Below are 12,807 nucleotides of genomic sequence, written 5' to 3'. Positions count from 1 at the left end.
TAAGCTGGTTACAGAGAGCAGTTGTCCCGGGCGGGGGGTTCCCGTGGGACCAGACAGGGACCACACGCACCTGCCAGCTGACACCGTCAGAGCTGTTCCGTGCTTTTCCATCAGTATCGTTACACTTGGGGGCAAGCTTGTCCCACCCCCTTTGATCAGGATCCCCTACTTAGGCCTGCTTTAGTGAAGAAACATTTCAACGTATGTTTTACTTTCACTTGAGAAATCTAAATTTTGTGTACAGTTATAATTTGGCTCACATTGAGCAAATATTCTTTATGTACAGATGGTAAGAGTCTGGTCTGCTGAGCACGCGCAGACCACGGATGTCACTGCCCTTGGAGCAGATCGAAGCGGGACCAGTGGGGTGGTCCTGTCTGATTCCGCAGCCGCGCGAAAACCAAGCCGGGGTCCTGTTCCATCCATGCCTAACCCTTTCGTGCCTTCCTCCAAACGCACAGGAGCAAGGGTGAGCGCTGACCCGCTCACTCGCTGCAGAGCTGCCCGCACGGCCACCGGGCTGGAGCGCTCACCGGCCACGCACACTCACTGATGTCATGCACTAACTGCCCCCGAGGTGTGACACCACAACAGGCTGGGTGTGCTCGGAAGCTGAAGCGCGGGCACTGCGGCCGCATCTTTAAACACATATTTCCCTGCTACCAGAAGCAGGGAGATGTACGATGGCTGCTCTCAGCTGTGACCAGGCTAGTGCCTGGGACATCCCGGGCACTTAAGAGCGCTGTGTCGAACGAGGAAGGAAAGTGTACATACTGGTTCAACAGTGAGGATCTTGTCTTTGCGACCGTGGGGTACATTGGGGTGCTATGCTGTATTTCTTTGCCTACCTGACTGGTTTTCCAGCTACCCTGAGACTTCCTGAGGGCTGGGGCCACACTCTGTTTCGTGACTGTTTGGTGGAGGGTCTAGCCCACTGCGGGGGACAGAGAAACGTGACTTGAGTGGATGAAGGCACACACACACACGTGGGTGCTTGAAGGCTCATCTACGTGGAGGCATGTGGCTCTTTCCTTCTTACGGCAGAACGATAGCGTGCTGCGCGGGTGCCCCGTGGTTGACCCACTCTCGCTCATGGACCCTGGGGTTGTGCAGCAGGTGTGGCTCCTGCTGTTATGAACATGAGTGTACAAGTGTCGGCTGCAAAACCTGCTTTCAGTTCTCTAGGGGGAATCCTCAGACATGGGGCTGCCAGCTCCCATGCTAACACCATGTAATCTGGGGGGTGCCATTCTGTCTTCTGGAGTAAACCTGCGTGGGTCTACACAGACATCCCAAATTCTCCTCATCCTCTCCAGCACCTATTTTTTTTTAATAATAACCATCTTCATATCTTGGATGTGAAGCAGTGTCTCATAGTTTTGAATTGTCATTTCTCTAATGATTAGGAATATTGAACCCATTTTCATGTGCTGATATTAGCATTTATGTACCTTTTTACACAAAGAGCTATCCATATTTTGCCCATTTTGCATTTGGATCATTTCCGGTTGAGCTGTAGAACTTTATATACGCTGCGTACTAATGCTTTTGGTAGCCCCCACCCATTCTGGGGGTTATCTGTTCCCTCTCTTGAGAGTGTCCATTGGGGTCTAAGAGTTTGGAATTTTCATGAAGTTCAATTTGCTTATTTGCTTTATTACGCGTGACTCTGGAGTCATATCTAAGAAATCATGGCCAAATCCACTGCCGTGAAGCTTTTTCTGTTTTTGTCTCAGGGTTCTGCAGTTTGAGGTCTTCCATGTAGATGTTTGATCTGGATCCTTCTGGAGAGTGAGGCTACGTTTCTCTCCTCGTCTCTCACCAGCGATACTGTACTTCATAGAGCCTGCCCGAATGCTACATGAAGAGCTAATATCTCTGACTTTCTAACTGGTTTGGTGCTACTAAAGCTTAAAATGGGAGCCCAGAATAAACCAGACCTTCCTCTGTTTCTGTAAAGAGCAAGGAAACAAATGCTTGTCACTGTGCATTTTTTTTTTCTGGGCTACTATTGAAATGTGAAGCTACTAACCCTTCTGAAGCTCTTCGAAAAAGCTGATGAAGTCGGCAGACAGTATCACACCATCGAATGCCCGACCAAGGTGCGAGCGTGGGCTTCCTGCCGCATCCCCAATTTGACACTCACTGGAACACACTGGGCGTTTTAAAGGTCTTCTTTGGTGTATCTGGAAGCAGAGCTATGGGAACGGGGTTATTTACTAGTGACTGGGGATTTTGCCATACGTTTGCCCTGCTGGTGCTGTTGGTCTTAAATATCCTTGCTCCAAATGCACACACACAGAAGGCTTGAGCTGACTATTCTTCAGGAAAAAAAATAAGGAAAAAAAAACCCCTACATTGCAATAATGCTAAATTTCTGGAAAATTACATTATGAATCAAGCATTTAGCAGTATGTGGGCTGTGAGATTTGAGTTGGGGACTTTCCTTCATAATCCAACACAATGCTGAGATATCTGCAAGAGCTTGCCTGTTTGGAGAAAACATGGTGATTTCACGGTTTACATCAGAAGACATTCTGCTCGTGCTATTAGATCTTGTTCTCACAAATGGGGAGCCAAGTCAAGCTCCTGAAAGATATGACCAGACTGAGAAATGCAGTAGGACCCTTCCTTTTTGTGCTTTAAAGAGTTTCAGAGTCTCGATTCAAGAATGGGGAAAATGTTCTGAGCTCTGTGGTTACCAGTACAATGATACAGCTCCTTTATTACTATAATTATTATTAGCTGTAATAGTAGTGCTGTTATACTCTGATTGAATGTCTAATATTTTAAATATATTGTAGTCTCTGCTTTACATAATTCCAAAGAGCAAAGTGTTCTATGAGCTAAGCTTAGTTTAGAGGAAAAGCAGAAAATATAAAAATTACCTTCACAATGAGCATAAAAGACCCCAGTCTCCTGTCAGATTGCCGCTTGTCAGACAGGATAACATGTGTAGAATAAGGCCGTTACCCAGATAACGGGAGTTCTGTGTATCTTTGTTAAAAAGTATGAGGATCATTAATGAAAAATGAATTGCTTTGAGAAAGGAGGCCCCAAGTTTTAGAATAATTGTCTCATATTTTCTGCTTCCTTTTGTCCAGAAGTCACCATAAGTATTCTCCTGAGTCCTCCAAAAGGGTCCTCTTTCCCTCAGATCAGCCCCAGCTTGGAGATTGTTAAAGTGGAGACTCTCTCGGCCTGGAACCCAGACCTGCAGGGTCACGATTTTCATATGCCCCCCAGAGGAAGCCAAATGGCCGGAACCGTGGGAGAAGCCCTACCCTGCCCGACCAGGGAGGCTGGAGCCATTTGTCTACACAACGGGTGCATGCCTGTCATCTTCATATATGAGCCAAGGCTGGGGCATCTGTGTCTTCTTGCGGGAACGCACCGACAGACGTGTGAAACGCCATAACAGCAGAGGTTGTGGCGGGGAGGGGGGCATAGCAGAAGGTGAACGTGTTGGACCAAAGCAGAGAATGTGACCTTACGTTCCTCTCTAGAATCCTGAGCAGCGAGCAGGAGGCTCTCTTACCCCACGGTGCCAGGAGTATGAATTTAGAGGCAGAGCATAAAAGAGCGGATCTTGCAATGCCCCCCCGCCCAGTTTGCTGCTGGGTTTGGAGCCGTTGTTTCCTGTGACTTCCCTGATTAGCATGCATCAGACAAGTTAAGGGACCTGAGTGAAAACCTGGTTTCCAAAGCTGTCAACGTCCTGCCCTTCGATAAATGATGTGCAGAGCCGCCGCTCGACATGGGGACGGAGATGTGTTTAGGCACTGAAACCACTGGTTGCGTGACATCACCCCATATCAGATTACACTGTAATGTCAGGAATGTAATCATTAGCATTTAAACATGCATAAAATTTAATTAACCTACTTACCAGTTTGCTTAGAACTTTTGAAGGGCTACCTAGAGTCCTCTCTGAGCATTTTATTGCAGAGTTTTGGAAAGCTCACAAAAGAGAGAAGTTCACTGGGATTTTTCTCCCTAAAGCTGATGGGCCGTGACAGATGAGCAGATGACCCGAGTTAATTATTATTGAATTCGTTATTACTGCTTTGTTGTCACCCAGCTCAGCCGGGGTAAAATGATGACAGTAGGTACCTCATTAAAACAGCTGTTTCAATTATGTAGCGGCAAATATTTAAAAAGCGAGCCTTCCAAGTTTAAAGCCGTTAACAAAGTTTGTTTGTGCTGGTTGTGCCAAGCTGATCTGACCGAAAAAAGAGGGGGTGAGGGAAGAGGAGACACAGAGCATCGTGGCGCTGGAGAGCAGAGTGGCCCCGGAAACCAGCCGCGCCCTCCTTGCTCGGTGGTCTCCGGCAGGAAGGGTGCTCCCTGGCTCAGGGCCGTGTCTGCCTCCAGCCAGGCTGCAGAGGGAAAGAGCCCTTTGCCTCGATCCCTTTCCAGCTACACGGCGCCTATCAGCCAGCGCACTCTTCTATTCTGAGCTGGGCTAGGTGAGACCCTTGTGTGAGCATTCACATGAAGAAGGAGAAAGCCGCCCCGTGTTCCCTTCAAGAAGAGTCGGCCCTTCCCTCTAGAGTGTTTGGGATGACTGCGGGTAGAGGTCAGCTGTCTTTCTGTTCACATACAGCCACCATTAGAACATCCACTTGTAGATTAAGGTGTGATAATTTATTAGCTCATCTGGTATTTTGTTCCTGAGGTCAATATGTGGCTGGCTTAGAATCAATTAAATTCACAAAACTGTCGAAGTAGGGTCTCCTGCCCCTAACGAGAATTCACCTCTCTCTGCATTATTGTGAGTTACCCCTGCTTTCCATTCTGTGTTCAGGGGTTTCCAGAGAGAACTCAGCTCTGACGTGCTCCCTCCACCTTGTCCCAAACTGCCCTGACTCTGGATGCCTTTGTCCTTTGATGGTCACATACCCTGGAGAATCTCTATAGTATGTCCTACCGGACGACCTGGTGAGGTCACGGATCACAGTCCCCAGGCTGGCTGCTGCGTTCCAGCCTGGGAAAACCTGGGTGTACAGACCATCGGTGAGAGCCCTTCAGCCCACGCACATCCCTCTGAGAGGCATGTCAGCAAGCACGAGGCAGAAGTGGGGGCGTGGACTGTTCAGAGTAAACCTGTCACCAGAGCATCACTTCCTCCACAAAGGACAGCTCATTCTAGACGATGAGATCTGGGTCACCGGCAGTGGGTGGCTGAGGAAGGAAGAGAACCATTAAGAAACAAAATCCTTAGGGGAGATTATAAAGCAATTTGCATTTGGAATTTGCCTGAGAATAAACTGTCCAATCTATGTCCATCCATGAAAATTAGACAGAACATTCACTCCAGATTTGCTTCCGAGATCACCCATCTCATCCCCAGAACATTGCCCAATAACACCAGTGCCACAGGGGATGCAAGTGACAGTTCAAAATATGAGGAATGGATGGACTAATATTTTTCTACAACGTATCAGTCAACCTGTGTGACCAATTTAAAGATAAAACCTGACCCCATCATGAAGATGTCTCCGCTGGAGGGACGGAGGCTCCTTCTGTGTTTACAAAAGGAAGCAATTTAGTTTCGAACCTACCCCAGTCAAAATTGGAAGGAAAAAAAGTCATTTGTATAGTTCTTGAAATTAAAATTCCAACAGAGAATCTTAAGTTCAGATAATGAACATTTGGGAGCCAATGGTTTTGTACTCTTTCCCATAGATAAAAAGAAATGTGTTCACTCTGTAATATTTGAAATTTGTTTAGAGGAAAGCCTTTGCTTCCTTCTTCATCTCTTCCCCAGTGTGGTTGCAGATTTTCTCGATCTCGCCGTCATCACTGCAAACACATCCACATGAAACGATGCGTACAAAGTGGGGCATGCTGCCCGGAACCTGCCAAGCCCATGCGCAGGTCGGAAAACCGGATCATCCTGAGGCCCTACAGGCTGTCCGCCCACGTCTGAGCTGGTGGAGGAAACCGGGAGACTTCGAGGTTAGGGGCCTGACCACTGCAGGAAAGAAAAGGGATTTTTTTTTTTAATATCTTCATTTATCAGGGTCTTCATGACCACCAGCCCCCAGGAGAAGCCCGGCATGAACCGTGTGGCCACCGCACCTTCCCCAACCTGCCTGCCCAGCCGGCGTCTAGCCATCAGCTCCTTGCCATTGCGAATTAGCAATTTGAAGGAGAGAGTCGGTGCATAGAATAAACCACTGCAAGACTGTGGGAATCTAATCTTTTGTGAATAAATATACACATATATATTTTAAGATTTCATTTTAAAGTAAGCTCTATACCCAACAGGAGGCTCAAACTTACAACCCCAAGATCAAGAGCACATGCTTTACTGACTGGGTCAGCCAGGCGCCCCCAAATACATTTTAATTTTAAACAATATTCCCCTTCCATTGACCACTTTAAGGATTAAAATGACCCCAATAACAGGAGAAAACAACAGGGTTTTCATGTGACTGGTTGTTTTTAATGGGATTTATATTGTAGGTTGGAAATGTAGATGCATGGTCTTGGAATGCAAGTCATAAATCGAATTTCTTACACGTCCGTACTTCAGACTAGACTTCCGGTAATTTTGCATTATCAGAACTTTCACAATAGCCCCTGTTGCTATTAACCACCATGGTCTGTCTTGCAACACCTCAGAAAGCACTTACTTGCTCCATTACCGTGTGCTGGAGACCCGCCATGTGCCTCGTTTATTTCCAGTCTGTGTAGCCTCACAAAGGCATCACTGTCCTCAACCGGAGGCCGAGGCGGCGGGGAGTGCTTCTGCTCTCATCTCCGGAGAGCCCCCGACAGCACTTCAGCACCTGGGGGTGGAATCCCAGGGTTCCAGCAGGATAAGCTTTGACTTTGGAGACCTCTTGGTCTGAGCACGTTTGAGATGAAGAGGGGGACAGGCTCAGCCTGCAGCAGGACCGTCAGAGCCATCCTGAGAGCAGGCCCAGCCTTGCATTCACATGACCAAGGGGCCACGGGGGTGCCTCCCTCGTTCGGGCACATTCCCCGAGCTGTAGAAGCTGCCGCAGACACGCTTGCACACCTTCCCCTCTAGAGCCGCACAAATCACATCGCCGACTTCACTCCGTCCTCTGAGATGGAGCCTGGGACTCGTCGATGCGCTCGCGTCTCGTCTTTGCTCCAGCATCCGAAAAAGGGAGCAAGTCAGGAAAAGAGGCCACGCTCTGGGGAGGAGAACCACAATGTCCGTTTCCCTTTGAGGACTCAAAGCAGGTGTGCTGAGTCTCCAGATGCCCCGTGACAGGGACGGCTCCACGAGGAGTCATTCTAGACAGAAGACGCTCCAAGTTTTCCAGGGTCGGGCGAGTCCACCAGACACAAAGGGCAGGAGGAAAGAGGGGAACGACCATGAGATAGTTTAGGGATAATACATGAGAATGACCATGAGCCCCCAGAGGATTGGCCAAGTGACTGGCCTCGGTTCCATTGGAAGTGTACTTTATTTTTGAGATTGAATCGTTGTTGGCAAGAGATTTAATTTCTGGAAAGATGGGAGATTTCTGGGAGGGCTTTGGCTGCTGCCCATTTCCAGGACACTCCGGCTGATTGGGTTGGGCTGTGAGAGTGTGCGTGCCACACCCTCCCCTCGCACTGTGGAACAACGACAATCATCACCACAGGCTGGCAGAGAAACAGCACCTGTCTCCTTCTGGGTTCACCCACACCAGGAGCCCTGCGAACAAACAAAGCCCCAAGGATGTTCAAAGGGTGTGAGACCACAAGAACAAGTCTCCCCAAACATCAAGTAAGTAAGGTAGGATCAAGGGCACACACAGCTCTGTCCTGAGAGCCGTTGGCTCCCTTCCCAGCTCTCCTTCCTGGAGGACCACGTGCCTCCTTCCTGTGCCCTTAGATCCTCCCTCTTCATCAACCTGTGAGAACAGCAGAGCAGAGATCATGAAATGGCTTCGTGAAACAACTGTATCTTTTTTTTTTTAAGATTGTATTTATTTATTTGACAGAGATAGATCACAAGTAGGCAGAGAGGCAGGCAGAGAGAGAGGAAGGAAAGCAGGCTCCCCGCTGAGCAGAGAGCCCGATGAGGGGCTCGATCCCAGGACCCTGAGATCATGACCTGAGCCGAAGGCAGTGGCTTAACCCACTGAGCCACCCAGGCGCCCCGAAACAACTGTATCTTGAAGATACAATGTATCTTTGTGATATACTAAACCACCTGCAAAGCAGATACTGTGTGTTGAGTGTCAGACAGGAATTCGAATAGTCACAGTGTCTTTTCAAGCTTGATGATATCACTTGGAAGACTGTCCCTTAAACTGACATGCGATGAAGGCCTGACATCCAGGGAGTGGCCCACTGATGCGGGGAGTGATGTGTAGACAACCCAGGATGGACAGCCTTGCATGGGTGGGAGCCTGAAGGTCTAGAAAGTTCCAGGGGCTGGTCCAGGGTCACAGAGCTACTCCCCCACACTGGCCTCCTGCCTTCCGATCACTAGCTCCTCCATTTTGACTGGAAGCTGTCTGTATTTAACCATGACTGATAATAAAAACCCTTACAAATGTAGAATAATTCATTTTTTAAAGGTCCAGTTCTAAAGCATAAGGACCTGTCACCTTCCAGTCAGTGGACAAGCCAACACATCCTGAGATCCACGCGGGGCCTTCCTCGCACTGAGAGTCCGGGGCACCTGCTCAGGAGATGGGACTCCTGTTTTCCGTTTTCACATGGGGCAAGGGAAGCAGCATGCTTTAGCTCCTTGGAATGTGGCCCTTTGTCATGCAAAGGGGATAACAGTCCCAGTTTAATGGAAATGGCAAAATCAGTAAACTCTGGTCAGATAATCATTTAAGAGTTCATTCCCTCTACATGGCTTAAGACTCCCCATTATCAGTGAACTGGAAAGTAAAAATCAGATTCGGAAACTCATATAATGCAGTGATTTAATCTCCCCCCCCCCCCGCCAGTGTTTTCAGTGAGGAATTCGGGGGATCAGTAGAGATGATGACCTTCTCCCCTTAGCCACCTAGATTTGGTCAAAATTGACAAAAGGATATTGGGAAGCTCTTTAAAGTCAATGGAAAAGTTTACCCAATTCTGGACATTTCATGGATGGACGCTGGTTCACACATTTTGTTTTTATACACATGACAAACTGAAAATGTGTTATTTTATCTCCTTCATCAGAAATGTGGACTCTGAGGGCCAGTGGGAGAATGTGACCAGTCACATCAGTAGGGAACAGCAGAATCAGAATGAACCTTCTAGGTATGATATACTTTATCATTTCCTGAAAAATGTCCACCTATTGGGCTCAGGCCAGGGCCATGTCTGTGACCGGCACATACTCCCCTACTCAGTTATTTATAACCCGCCGACGGGACACGGCGTTTGACAGAAGACGCTCTGAAAACATAGAACAGTCTATGGGGTCGGCACCATCATGCTTTGGAAGATAACCAAGTGTCCCTTTCTCCTTTTACTCTCCTGTTACATATATCAGGCAGAAGGTCAATTGCTTTTAGTTTCAACTTCGTATATTGAAGTGAGAAGAGCAGAAGAAAATCCCACGCTCAAGAGATTGTATTCAAAGTGGAATGAAGTTCCGAACAATCCCTCTGGACAGAACTGCTGGATAAACTGAAACAATGTTACAATATGTATCATGCCGCTGTTCTTCGATTATATCTGTGGGAAAACCTTGGGGTAGTGAAACCAGTGTTTTAATTTCACAGAAAATAGCTTTAACTGCACAGATAGGACACTATATTCACGACGTTTGTAGTATGACAAATAAAACTGCCTTGTTGACAGCTTGGGTTTGAGTCTTTTGTGAGTGGCTTCGACAGCAGAGGAACTGGGCGTCCAAGGGCACCTGCTCTACGGGACTCCGACTTACGGACACACGGAAGGACATGAGAGGACGGGGAAGGACGTGCCTCTCTGGGCTCCAGATACCGTTCTATGTACGTGCCAAGTGAATAGAAGTTCCACGAGCACACTCTGAATTTGCCTGTGCATTTTTATCTATGTGGACTCTTCGAAGGGGGAGGGTTTCCAAGCCACAGTGTGTTGAACGCATGTTTTGTGCGGCCACAGTCTTCCTGGTGCAGACATGGCTGTAGATGGCAGGAGAAAGCTCAGGCCGGCAGTCTCATTCTGGGGTTTGACTGTTCTGGAAGCTTGTGAGGAAGCTGCTCCCCAAAGATCCCAGACGTTTACCAAACGGAGCACGGGCGCCCAAGAATGAGGCCCTCTGGGCTATGCAAATTTGACTCTGTAATCTCATTTAAATTAAAAAGCAGCAAGCTAGCACATATACTGCAACGTATCACCCCAAAGCAGGTATGTAATAATGTGGCACTTTGTGATTACCTATGCCTTCGAGGAGCTGTAGGTGGTGAATGTTTATACAATTATATAATGTATTTGAACAAGGGTAACAGATGTGAAGATCTTAAAAATGCAGTAGGTCAGGGGTTTATCCATTTGTCATGTGTTTGTTGAACCTTTAAAAATCTACTGTGTGTGCTCTAATTATTTGTTGCGATTTTTTGAGGGGAATTTGTTTCGGCCACATTCGAACGGCTCCATCCACTTACTCGTGTTTGGGGCTGAGCACACGAGGTCCGAAAGCGGCTCCAAGCCGGGTGGATTCTGGGCCACAGCTCTCTTCTCCACCGCAGGGGCTCACGGCGGCCCCCTGTGCTCACTGCCTGGCTGCATGCTTCCCTCTGGGGAGATCGGCCCTGTGGGAAACTCTCTCAAAGAGCGTGGGCGCTTGGAATGGCACAGGTCCCAACAGTCTTGGAAAGCACCCGTTTACCCCTGAATTTTGTCTGTTCCACCAGCTCTTTGACACCCGTCTCTGCAAACAGAGCCTTGGTGTAACTACTCACTCAGCTCCACTGCAACAGGGTTTGGACCCAGCCCTTCTGGTAAGGAAGGGCGCACCATTGTCCCAGCTGCACTGCAAATCTAGGTGGGATCTTTAAGAATTTTGATATTTGTAAACTCGACTTAGCTCTGGTAGTTAGGGAAAAAGCACAATATTCTCATGTGGTCATATTAAGTCCAATTCATAATCCTTTCATTAGGGTTTTGTATTCAAAGACGGGATAATTAGTCAGGGCACTTCGGTGCCAGTATTCAATGGGTTTCTGTTGTTTTCCTCGTAATCAAACAGTACTTGGTAAGGAGGCGCTCGTTAGACAGGGTTGCTTTTTGTTCGCTTTTATGCCAGAAGTAGAGGAAAAATAAACAGCGCTGGGGGAAATGTACGGATTCAACTACTGGTGGCAAAGCAATTCACAGCCCAGGACACAGGGACCCTCCCTTCTAAGACTGAGCTCGAGGGAAGACGCTGCCAGACCCACGGGGCTGACCACCCTCCCGCGGGAGCCCACTGTGCGCCCCGGCTCTCGGCTCTCGGGCCCCAGTGCCCTGCCTGCAGCAGGAGCCTCCACCCTACCCCGCCCCTCCCCGCCTCCTGCTTGGCCAGGTCTTGGATTATTATGGTAATACTGTGCCGTTTTTCAAAGGGACACTGCAGCTCACTTTTCAAAATTGCATAAAGCACTCCCACGGGAGGAAAAGAAACAGGAACACATCCAACCTTCGAAGGCTAGAAGTAAGAGTGAGATTTTTTTGAACTGGGTATGAACCTGAGTCATCAATGACTTTTTCCTGGGGACAGGGAGAATCCGTTCTCCAAAACACAGCCTCTCTGCAGTGTTTTCCTCCTGGTCCTCACCTGAGCGATAAAGACAAAGAAGGAATGAGGACAGACTCGGGGTAGAAAGGGCCAGAGCAATAGAAACAAATGTCCCTGAGGTTCTGAGTCCTCCTTTGCAAGGAGTAGCTGCAATTTTTGTGACATTTTAAAACCTCTGTGAACGATATTTAATTTAGTCAGCAGATTACAAAGGTGACCTGACTGGGCAGCACACGCCTGGAGGCCCTGGACAACCCAGAAGCAAACCCCCTTCCCTTGCCGTAGCTAACACTGCCCACAGGCGGGGCAGCTGGCCAGAGTCTGGGCCACCCCACGCCCAAGCCTCCTTGTGTTCTCCAGGTGTCCCCACAGGGCTGGGCGAGGGTCCCTCTCTGAGCGCACCTGCTCTCTTCTGACCCTTTGGAGCCTGAGCCGACCGCCTAAGCCTGGGGGTGCCCCTGGCTTCATGACCCCGAAAAATGTGTGAAGACGATGCCGGGCTCCATCTCCCTAGACAAGCGCCATTCTGCAACGTCGTCTTCACCCGCCCTGACCACGATGACCCTGCATTGGCGTTCATGCCACTGTTCCTCACACCGATTCTACCGTCCCCAGCACAAACACGAGGTCCGCACACCAGTGATCCGTGGACCGACGCTGCCCGCGGTGATCCCGAGGTGCGTGTTTTAGGTGAGCTCCTACTAAGCACCTGTCCCGGTGCTCTGCTAGCACCGGGTGCGTGAGGCATCCCGGCTTTCCGGAAGAGAGCAGAAAGGGACAGCAGGAGGTAAGCCCACCATGCGTGTCGCCTCTGCTGTGGACACAAATGGCCCCAGCAGGGGTGTTTTGTGGGGGGTCACTCAGCAGGGAGCTAGCTCATTTCACAGCATTTATCAGGAACCCAGAGCGACCCCGGAGCCGGAGAAGAGCAGTCAGGCTGTCTCACGGTCCCTGTTTCCGTGAAAGAGAGACCCACACACTGATGCTTCTGACTGTAGGCGCCCAGTGCCGGACGAGGAGCAAGAGGTCTCTAGGGAGCACCTGCTTCCCACCCCAGCCTGCTCGGGATGATGAGCTGGGTGGCCCCTTAAACAGCCCGAGGACCTCACCTCCTTGGCCGAGGGGGC

The sequence above is a fragment of the Lutra lutra genome, chromosome 12 (genome assembly GCF_902655055.1).
Source record: "Lutra lutra chromosome 12, mLutLut1.2, whole genome shotgun sequence".
Taxonomy (NCBI): Eukaryota; Metazoa; Chordata; class Mammalia; order Carnivora; family Mustelidae; genus Lutra; species Lutra lutra.
Note: the sequence above shows the minus strand (reverse complement) of the source record.